This window comes from Papaver somniferum, chromosome 7, assembly GCF_003573695.1.
Source record: "Papaver somniferum cultivar HN1 chromosome 7, ASM357369v1, whole genome shotgun sequence".
In the NCBI taxonomy this organism is placed as follows: Eukaryota; Viridiplantae; Streptophyta; class Magnoliopsida; order Ranunculales; family Papaveraceae; genus Papaver; species Papaver somniferum.
Genome location: NC_039364.1, coordinates 227,065,884 through 227,080,874, shown reverse-complemented (window position 1 = coordinate 227,080,874; position 14,991 = coordinate 227,065,884).

Below are 14,991 nucleotides of genomic sequence, written 5' to 3'. Positions count from 1 at the left end.
ATCTTTCCTGTTTCTCAAACTCAAGTTTTCTTCTTTGCACAACGACCAACTCTTCACTAATGAACATCAAACAACCATGATCACTCGAGCAGTAACTTCTATAATCACTTGCTCGAGCTCCAAGCTTCTCCTTCCATCTCGATCTCTTATATTCGCAGCAAACTCGAACGTTCAGTCCATATATATGTTCCTTCTTCGTCTACAACATCACTGCCATTCTCCGCTGCCATCACTCGAGCTGAGCTGACCTGCACTATCTTCAATCTCATTACTTCCTCATCACTGCCAAATGCTAATGGCAGCAGTTCATCTTCATTAATCACAGCAACCTTCATCTCGAACTAACAACCACATACTCGAACTGCAGCATATAACCTATGGCAACAGCCATCGTTCTCTGCCAAACTCTGAACAGCATCAAAGCTCGTCTCTGCTTCCATCATTCAGTCTCGTCACTGCCATCAAGCTCGCAACATCATCAGGTTCTTCCATTGAACTCCCATCACAGCAGGCGCATCATTCCCGGTAACCATTATCCCTGCCAATGAGTTCGGATGGCAACCGTCATGATCATCGATCGACTAAAGCAATCCCAAGACCAAAACTCTCCGATAACATCAACCACAGACCTTTTTAACCTAGTCTAGCTACTTCAGAACCCATTTAATCTTCTTCTCTGCTAAACCCACAGCCACAACGTCTTATCTTCATAGGTGGTGATGAACTGAAGAATAACTCCCCGGTTTGATTACGTGAATTGGGAGGAGAAGATGATGGTGCCCTGAACGAGTTGTTTGGTGCCTTTAACACTAGGGCTGCCTCTTAACAGAATGGACGCCCCCTTGGTAGTTCTAACATCTTTCTTTAGCACTTCCCATTTAACTGCCAGTTTTGGACAACTGACAGCTTAACTTTTCGTTTCGCCCATTACTTCTTCATATGTTGTCGGATTGACCTTATTCTTTCGCCATTGGCTTCGTCTTTTCGTCCTCTTCACCATGATAGTAATAACTCCTAGACGAGTTCCACTTGGTCTTTGGCCCTTCTCCACTTGTAGACTTCACTTTTTGTAACTCTTTTCACTTCTTTTCGGATGATTCACCTAATAAAACACAAATAAGAGAAAACAAACGTAATATACAAATAATTTACAAGAAAATATAGCAGATACTAGCATGGAATGGACACTAAAGATATATAATATATGCACTTATCAGCTGCGATATTCTAGCAGCAACTTCCCGGGAGGTCACCCATCCCTGGATTGCTCTTGCCCGAGCACGCTTAACTGCAGAGTTTTCTTCTTGCCCGAACATGCTTAACTGTAGAGTTTTCTGCCAACTCTGAAGCCAATTGTGTTGAAAAGGCCTCGATGTTAGGAAAGGACAAACCATTACTTATATTCCGTTCGGCCAACCACTGTCGAATATCGGGGTATTAGAATACCACCACGTTAAATTCGAGCCGTCCTCCGCTCCAGAATATATACAAGCCCAAATCTCCGACGTTCCCTGCCACTCATGAGACCAGTACCTGACATAATCCTTCTATCGTAATCTCTCACCCTCGACAGGTGACCCGTCGTCCACTCTGATACCATTTGTAATGACCCATCTGTCCACCGATATTGTCCCCACTTAGCCACTACGGTCATCCGACAGTGTGTGATTTTCAATGAGCACCGCTGCGATATTCCAGCAGCAACTTTCTGGGAGGTCACCCATCCTTGGATTGCTCCTGCCCGAGCACGCCTAACTGCAGAGTTTTCTGCCAACTCTGGAGCCAATTGTGTTGAAAAGGCCGTGTTAGGAAAGGACAAACCATTACTTATATTCCATTCGGCCAACCACTGCCGAATATCGGGTTTTAAAAAAGGTATTGCCCTCGTCATAAAAGATAAGATAATAAATACGCCATTGTACAAGCCAAATCCATCTATAATATGCAACACGAAGAACATGTTACATGTGTAACTCTAAATGAATGAGCTTAAAAACACAATATTCAAGAATGTGTATGGAGGAGACTATGAAAACGTTAGTTGTTGTTAGTGGTGATATTCAAGTGGTTAATTGGACCGCTCAGAGTATCATTCTGAATTCTAGTAATTTTACTTTCACAATTAATACCAGTGTGTTTAAAAAACGCTATAACCGACATGTTAACTCTAAAACTGACTTCTTAAAGTCAAATATGGTTTTTACCAAGAGAATTGGTGGGGTTGGTAAATAGAGTAAGTAACCCCTGAAATCACACCATTAGAATTCTGCACACAAAAGTACTACTGAACCCTACCTTCTCCATGTTGGAAAGTCACTTCACGATTCACCTTCTCCATCTGCCCTTCTCTTTTTCTTCTGATAAATAATTTTTTTATTAATTAGTTTCGATGAAGTAGTGATCTTTAGCTAACAAATTGCAAACTAAAGATGAAAAATCACCATAACTTTTAATGTTAAGTGTGGTTTCTCTAAACAGACTTAAAATCTGCATCTGCATCTGCTTGAGAAATGAAAAATGAAAAATAACAATAATTGAACTCTAACATGAGTTTCTTTATTTCTTTAGGAATGTTCCTGTTTTCTCGATAAGAAGATTTGCATATGTTACTGAACAACTAATTTTGCATATGATTCAATCTGAATCTTTGTAATTTTTTTTGTTGCTTTGGACCAACTTAAAGCTTCACGTACTTCCATGCATTCCCCTTCTTCAAGATTTAGAATTCCAACTACATAGGTACCTTTGATCCCTCCATACTAACATGTATGATCGCAAAGAACAATACCACTATCCATTTGGTTAGCGTCAGAATCAAAAAAATATCAACACTTTCCTTTATCAGTCCTTCTTGAGGAGGTTTCCAGGCATAGCTATTTGTAATATAGTTAAGTATAAATGCATCACTATCATGAGAAAATTGTGCAAGAAAATATTGAATTCTACAAAAAGAACTATAGGGATTAAGAGTTTTTCCTTGGAATATTTCACATACGTCTTTTTAGATGATTCACACTCCAATCACTAAAGAGTAATTCTATCTATCATGCTGCAGTGTCATTAGAAAACTAAGTAGTAACCCATTCAAAGACATAACCCAATTATTTCTCACAACATCAATGCTGATTTTGATTCCTCTCCATAAAACTCTTGCGCTACATGTCTGCACTCCAAGAAAAGATGTTCAATGATTCATCATTTCTACCACATGCTCCACACTTAATCTCAATACTACCATTGAGCATTTTTAACTTGCACCTAATTAGGACAATTTCTTTAATACATTCATACAAAAAGCTTAATCCTATGAGAAACATTACTATCTCATAACAATATTTTATGTGTATACTTTTGCTACTCACTTGTACGAAAGAAAAAAATTAAGAAAGAAAGAACTTTTTTTTTTATGCAAAAGATGAAATTTCAATAATTAGGGAAAACTCCCATATCTAACAGTAACTGACTTTCAATGTGTCTAGGCGGTTGATCAAACCAGGTTTGAGTTACACCATTCTTTTTGCTGTATTTAGCTAGCTTATCAACAGATTTATTACATACTCTAGAAATAAATTACACTTCCAGTGCGGAATTGTGTTTAGCTTATCCATTGCGTCAAATAAAATGTCTTCATTCTTCCAAGCGATCTCTGACGATGTTTTGTTGATATATCCTTTTATATTTTTGAGATCAGTTTCAAAAATAACATGCGTAACCCTCAAAGCAATACTCCAGTTGACTGCATCAGAAAATGCCAGACATTCCGCGCTTTCCGAATCTTTTACTCCTACATAGCATTTTGATTTCCCTCCACACCATTTTCCTGTATAATCACGAAAGATAAGAGCAACTTCAGTTAGTCATGTGTTAGGATCAAAAGATGCATCACAGTTAATAGTATAAAATGGATGATCTGGTGGTCTCCAGACTAGGGTTATAGTAGTAGTTGGTAACATTATATTTTGGTTTATGCTATACCTGTTATTGAGGTTATCAATGCAACTGGCAAAGCTTAGAGCTCGTTTAGCAGTAGCAATGGGATCAACCTTCGTTTTCTGAAAGTTTGTTTCACATCTCTGATTCCAGATTGTCCAAGCAACTATCATAATGCAGTTCAGGTTGAATCCCTGAGAAGAGATCTGAGCAGAATGAGTCAACCAGGTTTCTAACGCCAGAGTAGCATCATACTGGATTGTTGCTAGCACAACTGCTCCTCCAGGTATTTTGTTAGAGCATTGCTCGGTCGAACTCGCATGCATTGCTATCTCAAGCATGTTTGTCAATATTAGTGATGAAAACTATACGTCTTGATTTCTAGTTTACTTATGACTAAGTCTCGGTCTAGGATAGTTAAGTGTAGTTGAGCTCCAGACTCCATAGCGATCATCTTACGAAGACGAAGAACTACTCGAGGAACCGGTGGAACTTCATCCGACTAAAAAGGTATGTGGAGACTTGAACTTATCTATCACTCAAAAGTCTATTATATCTCATACTCTTGAGACAAAGTCGTATAAGTATGATAGTTTTCATACATACACATTTGCTATTTCGAGTCGAGTTTACTCGCCTATCTTTTTCTCGAAATATGTGTTGGTAAGCTTTTGCTTTAACCACATTCATCTTTACCCGTGACGAAAGTCATGATGACGTTTCAATCTTGAAAATAGCTTTGATGACGATAGTCGTGAATAACGATTGTTATAACATTATAGAAGAATGTTTCAATGATTGAAATATAGAGTTGAGATTACCAACTATGGATATAAGCATATATAGTGTGTTCGCACATTAGTGTATAAATCCATGTGCAGGAAACCAAGTGTGTGCATACGGTATTGGTGAAGGAGACAGGTTGGGTACGCGTACCAGCGGAAGTTTTCAACCGAAAATTTATGCTGAGTTTGTAGTTTGCAAACTAGTAAACCAGTCACCTTAGGTACGCATACCAGTACGCGTACCCACGGAAGTTTTCGAACCGAAAATTTCTGCTGAGTTTGTAAACTCAAATCCGGTAGCTAAGGTACTCATACCCATACGCGTACCCAAGCTGGTTATTTCTCAAATCGGTAGTTCATGAACTTAAAACAATAATTTATAGGGAATGCAATCTTTGCAAACCGTGGGTATATTGTTCATGAATTGATTCAAATGAATCAAACCGATTTTATTTCAATTGTGTCTTTGAATAAAGACCTAAGCAATTGAACAACTCTTCAACTAGTTCTTATGAGTCATTTGAACTAGTTATGAGAAAGATGAATACGGTTAATATGAAGGTGCTCATATGTCTAACCATTAGTTAACTATTTGTGAACCAACTAAGTGTACACGTTTAGGTACGGTTACTCAAACCTAAATGAAATACATTTCATTTGTGTGTGACAAGCTAAGTTTCGATTTTACAGTTGAAAGATATTAGCTTGGTTGAATCAGGTTTTTCATCTAACAGTGAGTATTGAATGCTTTGTTACCAAGGTAACTTGGATTGCAAATCCTGATTTGAAAACTATATAAAGGAGACATCTAGCAACTGGAAAAACTAATCCCCACACCTCCTGTGTGATACTAGTTGGTTTTGCTAGAGTTGATTCTCTTTTAACCTTAGGTTTCTTCTCGAGACCCTGTAGGTTAACGACTGAAAGACTTAATTGGGATTGTGAAGCCAGACGAAATTACTTCTCTTGTAGTTGAGCAATCTGATCTTGCCATTTTCTATCGTACGAGTTCAATTGAATAATTGACTTGAGATTATATCTCCGATAGGGCAAGGTAAAAAGAAATCACAAACATCTTCGTCTCATCGTTTGTGATTCCACAATATCTAGTTTCGCTACCATACGATTTAGATTATTGTGAGGTGATTGATAATACTAGGTTGTTCTTCGGGAATATAAGTTCAGTTTATCAATTAGTTCCTGTTCACCTTGATTTATCAAAAGACGAAACAAAAACTCATAGGTTTATCTGTCGGAGACAGATTTATCTATTATCATAGACTTTTTTGTGTGATACATATTTGTTTATTAAAGTCTTCGACTTTGGGTCGTAGCAACTATTGGTTATGGGTGAGATCAGCTAAGGGAATCAAGTGCGTAGTATCCTGCTGGGATCAGAGACGTAAGGAGCGCAACTGTACCTTGAATCAGTGTGAGATTGATTAGGGTTCAACTACAGTCTAGATCGAAGTTAGTTTGTAGTAGTCTAGTGTATGTAGCGGCTTAATACAGTGTAGTGTTCAATATGGACTAGGTCCCGGGGTTTTTCTGCATTTGCGGTTTCCTCGTTAAAAAAACTTCTGGTGTCTGTGTTATTTCTATTCCGCATTATATTTTGTTATATAATTGAAATATCACAGGTTGTGCGTTGTATCGATCAATTGTGAAATCCAACCTTTGGTTGTTGATTGGAAATTGATTGATCCTTGGATATTGGTCTTTGGTACCATCCAAGTTTATATCTCTAGTATTTGATAAAGACTCGCATATTGCTTGAGTAAAGATCAAATCGAGAGATTGAGATATTAACTCCTTGATATACGTTTTATTAAGATTGAGTATGATTGTCTAGTTGATTCTCTTAAAAGTATATTAGAGTTAGTCCATATAGATTGCTAATCGAAATATTGGGTGAGGTTGTTAGACCCCCGCATTTTCATATTGCATCCATACCGCTCTTGAAAAAGGACAGAAGAACAAAACGTGCAAGAGGGATTCATCAAATTGATTGCAGAGTGGGCATAAGCAGTTAATATAACTGCATTTTCTTGAGAGACGCATTTTTGTTGGCAGAATGTCAGAAAGCACTTTCCACCAAAAATGCTTAACTCGAGGCCAAGTACCTATGCTCCAGAACTGTTTCCAACTTGTATTTGAAATACCAATTTTCTGAGAAACCTAAATATTACCAAGTCTATATTCATGAAGTTTGTTATAAGACGACTTCATAGTGAAATTTCTATTTCTTGTAAGAACCCAAACAAGTTTATCTTCCACAGTATTAGGAATTCTCATATTGATCATTAGATTGGCCGTATCTTGATCAAATAAGTGATTTAATAATGGTATATTCCACTGCCTGCTATCTTGAATAAACAACTCCTGCACCCAAATAAATTGTTCACTGTCTGCATTTCCATGTTTTAGTATTGGAGGGTGATCCAAACCAGTAATCCACACGTCTACCCAGATTTTTATTTTAACCCCATTTCCCAATCTCCATCTGTTGTGATTCTTTATGAATTGGATTTGCTTCTGAAGATCTTTCCAAGACCAAGAACAGTTTGTCCTGATAGTAGCATGTAGTATATGAGTGTCAGGGAAGTATTTAGCTTGCATTTACTTAACCCATTGTTCCTCTGTATTAACACAGATTCTCCAGTCTGCCCTTACAAGTAGTGCTTGATTCAATATTTTCAAATCTTTGAAGCCTTGACCACCAAAATGTTTATGTAAACTAAGTTTTTTCCATGAAGTAATGCAGATACCTTTATGCTCTTGAAAACCCCACCAAAATTGTCGCTTCAGAGTGTCAATCTGTTTGATAATTTCAGCCGGTATTTGTAAACATCCCATAAAATAGGCTGGGATTGTATTAGTAACAATCTTTATCATAAGTGATTTATTACACTGTGACATAGACTCACTATTCCAATTGAAAAGACGGTTTTTAATTCTCTCCACCAGTCCAGTGAAGCAACTAACCTTGTGTAGATTGTGGATTTTCGACAAAGGGTAGAATTGTAAAACTATACTCCAGATTCGGCAACCGGATGAGTATTGAGACTCATGTCTCTCATTAAAGCATGAAATCTCATGTCATAAATCTCTAACTGAGAAGGTTGTCTCTCAGAGTACGTGTAAATGTGTAGTCTCTCAGCTGAGGCCACGACACATCTCATGAATACTGAGCAATATCAGTAATTACTCCGGATCCGGCAATCAGATGAGTATCGAGACTCATGTCTCTGTGCATGAAAGCTCATGCCACCTCTGATGGAGAAAGTCTCTCAGAGAAGATGAAGATGTGCAGTCTCTCAGCTGAGGCCACGACACATCTCATATTGTATAGAATCGAAAGATTGGGCGGCTCCTAGGCAGCATGTCTGCTAGTATAGAGCGACAACGTCTTCGGGATGTAAACAGATTTTCCCCGACTATGCAAGAGGAATATGACACTCCAACAAGTTCATATTGCTCAACCCTCAGATAATTAATGCTCTTAGACAGGGAGCCCTTCTAGTACAGAGCCAGCAATTAATTATCTTAAATCGTCTGAATATCCAGCAATATTCTACGAGCCATCGTCTGAATATCCAGCAATATTCTACGAGTCGTTAATTAATCGTCTGAATATTCAGCAATATTCTACGAGTCGTCAATTAATCGCCTGAATATTCAGCAATATTCTACGATTCCTCGTTATATTTCGTTACTTCTATCTGTGGTTCTTGCCAGCAGAATTCCACAGGTTAGTAATAAATATTCAACAAAACAGGCATCTAAGCATCGAATAAGCCCTGACAAAAATGGTGCAAGTGTACTTAACAAATAATGCACAGACCAGCATTTTGAATGCGCAAACGAACATTTCGGAAAATACGAATGAACGAGGAACCTATGCAAAATAGGAAGGAAAAATAGTAAAAATATTAGCAGAGGCGCCAGGGGACTGGGCTCACCAACCGGCCGGTCATGTCGTGACCAGTCCCACGCCCAATTTTATATTTTTTTTATCATATTTTACTAATTTTTCCTAAAATCATGAAAATTACCTAATTTCATGTATTTTTCTCTAAAATCACATGATTTCATCAAAAAATAATAAAATTAGGGATAGGTGTCGTGGGACCGAGCACCAGCTGGTCGTGCCTTGGACGTGGCCGGTCCCACACCTCACGCCCCAATATTTTATTATTTCCTCTTAAATTATGAAAATTCCCTTGATTTCATGTCTTTTTCCTAAAATTACCTAATTTCATGTATTTTTCACTAAATCACATGATTTTATCAAAAATATCAAAAATTAGAGAAACATTTGTGGGACCGGGCTCTAGCCAACCGGCCATGCCCTATCCGGTCCCACATGCCATTATTATATTATTATTATTATTTGGTGTTTTGTTTCCTGATTTCAACAAAATATCTTGGTTTTCAACAAATCCTTTTGATTTTATGAAAGTTAGCTAAAATCATCAAAAATTACATAAAATTGGGAAGAGTGGCTTGGGACCCGCGCTCATGGCCGACCGACCATGCCTTAGCCATGCCGGTCCCACACTCCCATTCCCTATTTTATTATTATTTTATCTCTCATGAGAATTCCCTAATTTCACCAAACTCTCCAGTTTCATGAAATTTCCCTCAAATCAGAGAAAACACATAAAATCACATAAAACTGGGATAAACATATGGGACCGCGTTTGTGAGCCGGCTGGCCATGCCCTAGCCGTGCCGGTCCCACACCTTGAAATCCCATGTTTTATTTATTATTTACATCATCTCATGTATTTTTGCCGGTTTCAGCAAAACCATGGATTTTGCATATTTTCTCCAAATGTTGCTCAAACGTGCATCAGAAAATATCAAAATTCTCAGGACTGAAGCACGGACACTGTGGTGACACGGGAACATCCCCTTGACCGACCAAGGGTGACCCTGAGGCTTGCAAACAACTGGTCCCACATGTTTTAATGATTTTAACCTAATTTGCTCAGTTGCTCATATTAGGTTCGAACTCTTTCCAAACAATTGGAAGTTCGCTCAAACAACCATCTACTGGTCCTACGACCATCAAGAGACGGTCTCATGACCTCTTGGTCGGCCCCTCATATTTTCTACATCAGGTTTTATGATTTGTTGCTCACACGAGCTTTATTTCAGTAAATGATTAAACCAGCATTTAGTCATTCTTTCACCAACTGGTCCTCAAGAGACTTTGGTATTTTTTGCGCATTCGAGCATCTGGGCGTTATATGGTGAACCCGTCGTCCCATGTATCCGGTCCCGTGTTGATTTGCAATAAATCATCATTTCGGTAAAATTAGGGTTTTGAATCCAGAGCTCTGCAGAAACGTGATTCTGTGCAGATTCGAACACTCTGGTAATTTTATGTTGATTCCATGATTGATATTCATATTTATTTTGCTCGACCCAGCAGTCAGTAACTTAAATTAATATTTTATTTGGTTTAGCTGCCATTAATTCATCAAAAGAACAATATTTGCTCGAACTAGCAATATTCGCTCGAACCGGCAATATTTATTCAATTAGCAATATTCGCTCAGACTAGCAATATTTGCTCAAATCAAATAATATTGGTTCAACTACCAATATTCAACAATTTAGCAACACAGTTTTGCTCGTCTTAGGTTATAATGATACCTCGTCTCAGCAGACACATTATATTCATGAGTTTCGAAACATTTGCTAATCATGTTCAACTCAGCAATACATGGACTCATCGTCCCATAAAGTCAGCAACTGACTCCACAATCACGAGATTTCAATCGTGTCACATTGGGGGATACTAACTAGGGTTTTGGTCTGGCGGTCTACGACACGTGTGTTCACCCATGATGAGAATGTGAGCAAGTCGTGCAATCAGTTGGAAGAGTCGGCAAAGTAGTGGGTGGAAAGTTAACCAAGTCTCCGCATGATGAGTAATTGGTTTTAACATGATTTCCCCATTTCCCATTCTCTGATTCCATCAACTGTCACACTTCATGGGATCATGTTGTTTTCAACTACGGCATTATAAAATGTCTCTGAATCCTGATTGAAAAGACAACGGTTTTTCGAACATTCGAACAACATTTCGCCAAAACGAGCAATTTCTCATCAAAGTTCATACAGACAATCTGTCGTCTACACGAACTCACAGAAATTACTCTCAATTGAGCAAAATTAAATCATTCAGAGTATTTTCACGCTGAATTCACAACACACCTACAATCTCAGATCACCATTGATCTCACGCATTTCTCAGCTTCCCTCCTACAGATTAACCCTTCCTCTCTTGTGACCGAATTGACTCTGTAACGTCCATTGTTCTTGGTTTAGGCCAGGGTCTTACAGATTGATCTCTCGAACTTAAAGTACTCCCTTCTTGCAGTGCATCTATGTGAGGTTCAACATTTCGCTCGGTTCAAGGAGTCTCCACACGGCCGACTCTTCAATTCCGTAAAAACCAGCAAATCGTTTTTCCCCATCCACATATTGTTCTTTTCAATGACAAGAGGAATTCCTAGATATCTTTCAGTAGAGCTCATTCTAGGAACTTTTAATCTTCGAGTAAGTAATCTGCAAAACCTTTGTGGTACATTTGCGCTATAATACACACTGGATTTACTAAAATTCACCATTTGACCATAAGTAGTTCCAAAATCCTCAATTATTTTAAGTAGATTATTCACATTATGCAAATCAGCATTAATGAACAACAAGCAATCATCGGCAAAAAATAAATGAGATATTGAAGGAGCATTGGGAGCAATTTTTATACCTTCTATCTGCTTGGATTGTTCAACCATGAGAAGTTGTCTGGAAAAAGCTTCCATAACAATTATAAAGATTTAGGGTGACATAAGGTCACCTTGCCTTGCTCCTCTTGATGGATAATATGGTTTGCATGGAGAACCATTAAAAAGTATAGGAATCTGAGTTGTGCTAACACACTGCATGATGAGATGGTAGAAATCTGAGCATAATCCCATCTTTAGCATAATATCTTTTAAAAATAACCATTCAAGCATGTCAAAGGCCTTGGACATATCAAGTTTCAGTGCTAGATATTTGTTGACTTCCTTTTTATTCTTCATTGTGTGAACAATCTCTTGAGCAAGATGGATATTGTCTGTTATTTGTCTTCCTTAAACATAAGCAGCTTGAAGTGGAGATATCACTTTTCTCATTATCTTTTTCAGCCTTATTGATAAAATCTTTGAAATGATTTTATAGGATGAGTTACACAGGGCTATAGGCCTTAGATCAGAAGGAAACTGCTTGTTTTTTGTTTTTGGAATGAGTGAAACATTTGTTGCATTTAGGTTCTTAAGAAGATATCCTGTGTGGAAGAATTGTTTCACCATTTCAATAACATCATTTCCTACGATATCCCAGTGGTGTTGAAAGAAACCAGGAGGGAATCCATCTGGTCCAGGTGCTTTCCAAGGCTTCATATCTTTTAAGGCTTTGACTATCTCATCATTTTTTGGAATTCTCATTAACTCCAAATTATCTGAAGAAGTAATTAATTAAGGAATGCAATTTAATATTTCTTCATTTCTTACAGGTTCTGCAGAAGTGTGTAGTGAACTCTAATGATCAGTTAACAACTTTTCCAACTCCTCCCTAGTTGTGCACCAATTACCATCTCCATCTTTTAAAGCAACTATATTATTTTTTCTAACCCTCCTTTTGTTTGCATTAGCATGGTGATATTTTGTGTTTCTATCCATTTGGAGATAATACTCATCTCTTGCTTTTTGACCCAAAAATTCATGTTGAATTTGGTGCCAATGCTCTATTTGATTTTCCACATGTAACACTTCATCATTATTGTCTGAAAGATGGTTGTTTTGTTGTAATGCTTCTAGCTGTTGATGAAGAAGATATATATTACTCTGGATGTCACCATATTTCTCTATGTTCCATTTTGATATGTTTTTCCTTGCAGTAATGATTCTTCTTGATAGTCTGAAGCCATGTGAGCCATTTACTTATTGTTCCCATGCTGTAATAATATCATTTTACAAAGTTTCATCTTTCTCATAACATTGGAAATATTTCCAATTCTTTTTTCTATCACCATGCAAAGAAGAAGTATCTAGCATTATTAGGCAGTGATCTGAACCCAATTGTGGAAGGTGTAGAAGTTTTGAATATGGGAAAGAAATGAACCACTCACTGTTAACTGTAGCTCTATCAAGTCTTGATCTTCTTATACCAGTGCCATGAATGTTACTTGACCAAGTAAAAGATCTACCAGTATAACCCAAGTCTTCCAAACCAGCCTCATATATTAGATTAATGAAAGAAGAATCCCTTGAAGAAGAGACCAAGTTTTGAGAAGTATGAGAATAACCAGAAGAAGAAGCCACATTATGAGAAGTATGAGAATAACCAGAAGAACAAGATAAACTATCATTCACATGTACTCTTCTTTCATTGTTAAAAACCAAATTTAAGTCACCCAAAACAACCCATGGTTGAGTGATTGTTTGGCTTAAAATTTTGATATAAGTCCATTGCTTCTCTTTATGTTGAGGATATGAAGACCCATACATGCAGGTGAGTAGTCATTCTGGCTTTGAGGGTTCATCTTTCACTAGGCAATTGATTATCCAAGAATCTGCATTCACAACATTAAAATTGAATCCATCTTTCCATAAAAGTATTTGCCCACCAGCTAATCCTCTTGAGGAAACTAGTTTATGGTTGGGAAATTTGTATTGTCTAATTAATTTTTCCATTTTATCCTCCCCTATCTTAGCTTCAGATATAAAAATAACATCAGGGTTATATCTATTAAGAAGGTCTTTAAGATGGTCTCTAGTTGTTTTATTAACAAAACCTTGGCAATTCCAGGCTAGGATTCTCATGACTTTAGTGTGTTGTAAATTTCTAAGTAACCAATCAGGAATATGAATATGCAAGTAAAAAGTAATATAAGAATAATGCAACAGACTAATGACTGAATTAAAGAAATAAAGATTTGTAAAAGACAATAATACCTCAGTTGCATTATCCTCCAGATGAAGCTCAGGATTCTGCTTTGTGCTATGGCAATGCATATCATTTTCTCCAGTTTCTACTCCATTTTTAACCCCCTTATTTGAGTTTGTTTGCATATCATTTGTAACCCCACCATGACCAGCTAAAACGGCTCCTTGAATAGAAGGATTCGAACCATTGTCATGCGTTTCTTGGTTTCTTGCTCTTTTAGCTATTCTTTCCTCTTCAGCATCAGGCATTGATTCCTCATCATGTGCAACATCATTGACATCATTTCTTAGATTATTAGAAACACTCCCTAAAGCATTCTTAGCTTGGTGCTCTTCATACTCCTCTACAGTCATGGCTCTTTCTCGAAGTAATTCAACAACTTCTTCACAAATATTATCATCATGGACAATTATAAAGCATTCATTGTATAAGCTATGGGGTTGCTTTAGCCAGTGATATCTAATCCAAACAGGTTATCCATGATTCGAGTTCCACCACTCTCCTCTTTTTAGTGGTTCTGAGAGATCTATTTCAACACGAGCAGTGATCATGTTTCCTGAACGTGGTCTGCAATTGGATGGCACTGTGGATATCTTCCTACCAAAATCTTCTATAGCTTCACTAACTACTGCTTCATGGTGATTTTCAAGCAATAGCCCTTTGAACTGGACGCTCCATGCTTGTTTTCTAAAAACATAGTCTGCATATGCGATGGCTGTTGAGTATTCTTGCAGAGCAAGCAAACATCTTTGAACATTCCAGGGTGACTTTTTTATAACATCTTTCATGTACTTCTCAGAATTAAACTTAAATACGAATAAGTATTTTCCCACCATCTTCATCTCTTTATTCTTATAGTTTTTCCAGAGAACATTCAACTCTTCTTTTATGTCAGAAACTTCGATTTCATCATCTTTTGTAATGAGTTTTCCAATCAAACTGTTAGACCAAGCAGTTGCAGCATCATTGATATTTGTCGCATAATCTATTGCACATCTTTTGCCTCTGATGGATGTGTTCTTCATCTTTTCAGTAATTGTTTGAAGATTGCTATTATTGGTGGTGTTATTGTTTGCGGCTTCCATTGGCCTGTTGAAGGTTTTTCTGCTAGGGTTTTGGATTATAGTTTCGATGAATTTTCTACCAACCTTTTCAGTATTTGTAGATGGGTTGGTTACTAAAAATAGGACGAAACTAATATTTTGTTTCCTATAGAAAGGGAAAAAATTTATTGAATGACATCTAGGGGTAAATCTGTTAGCGGTCAACT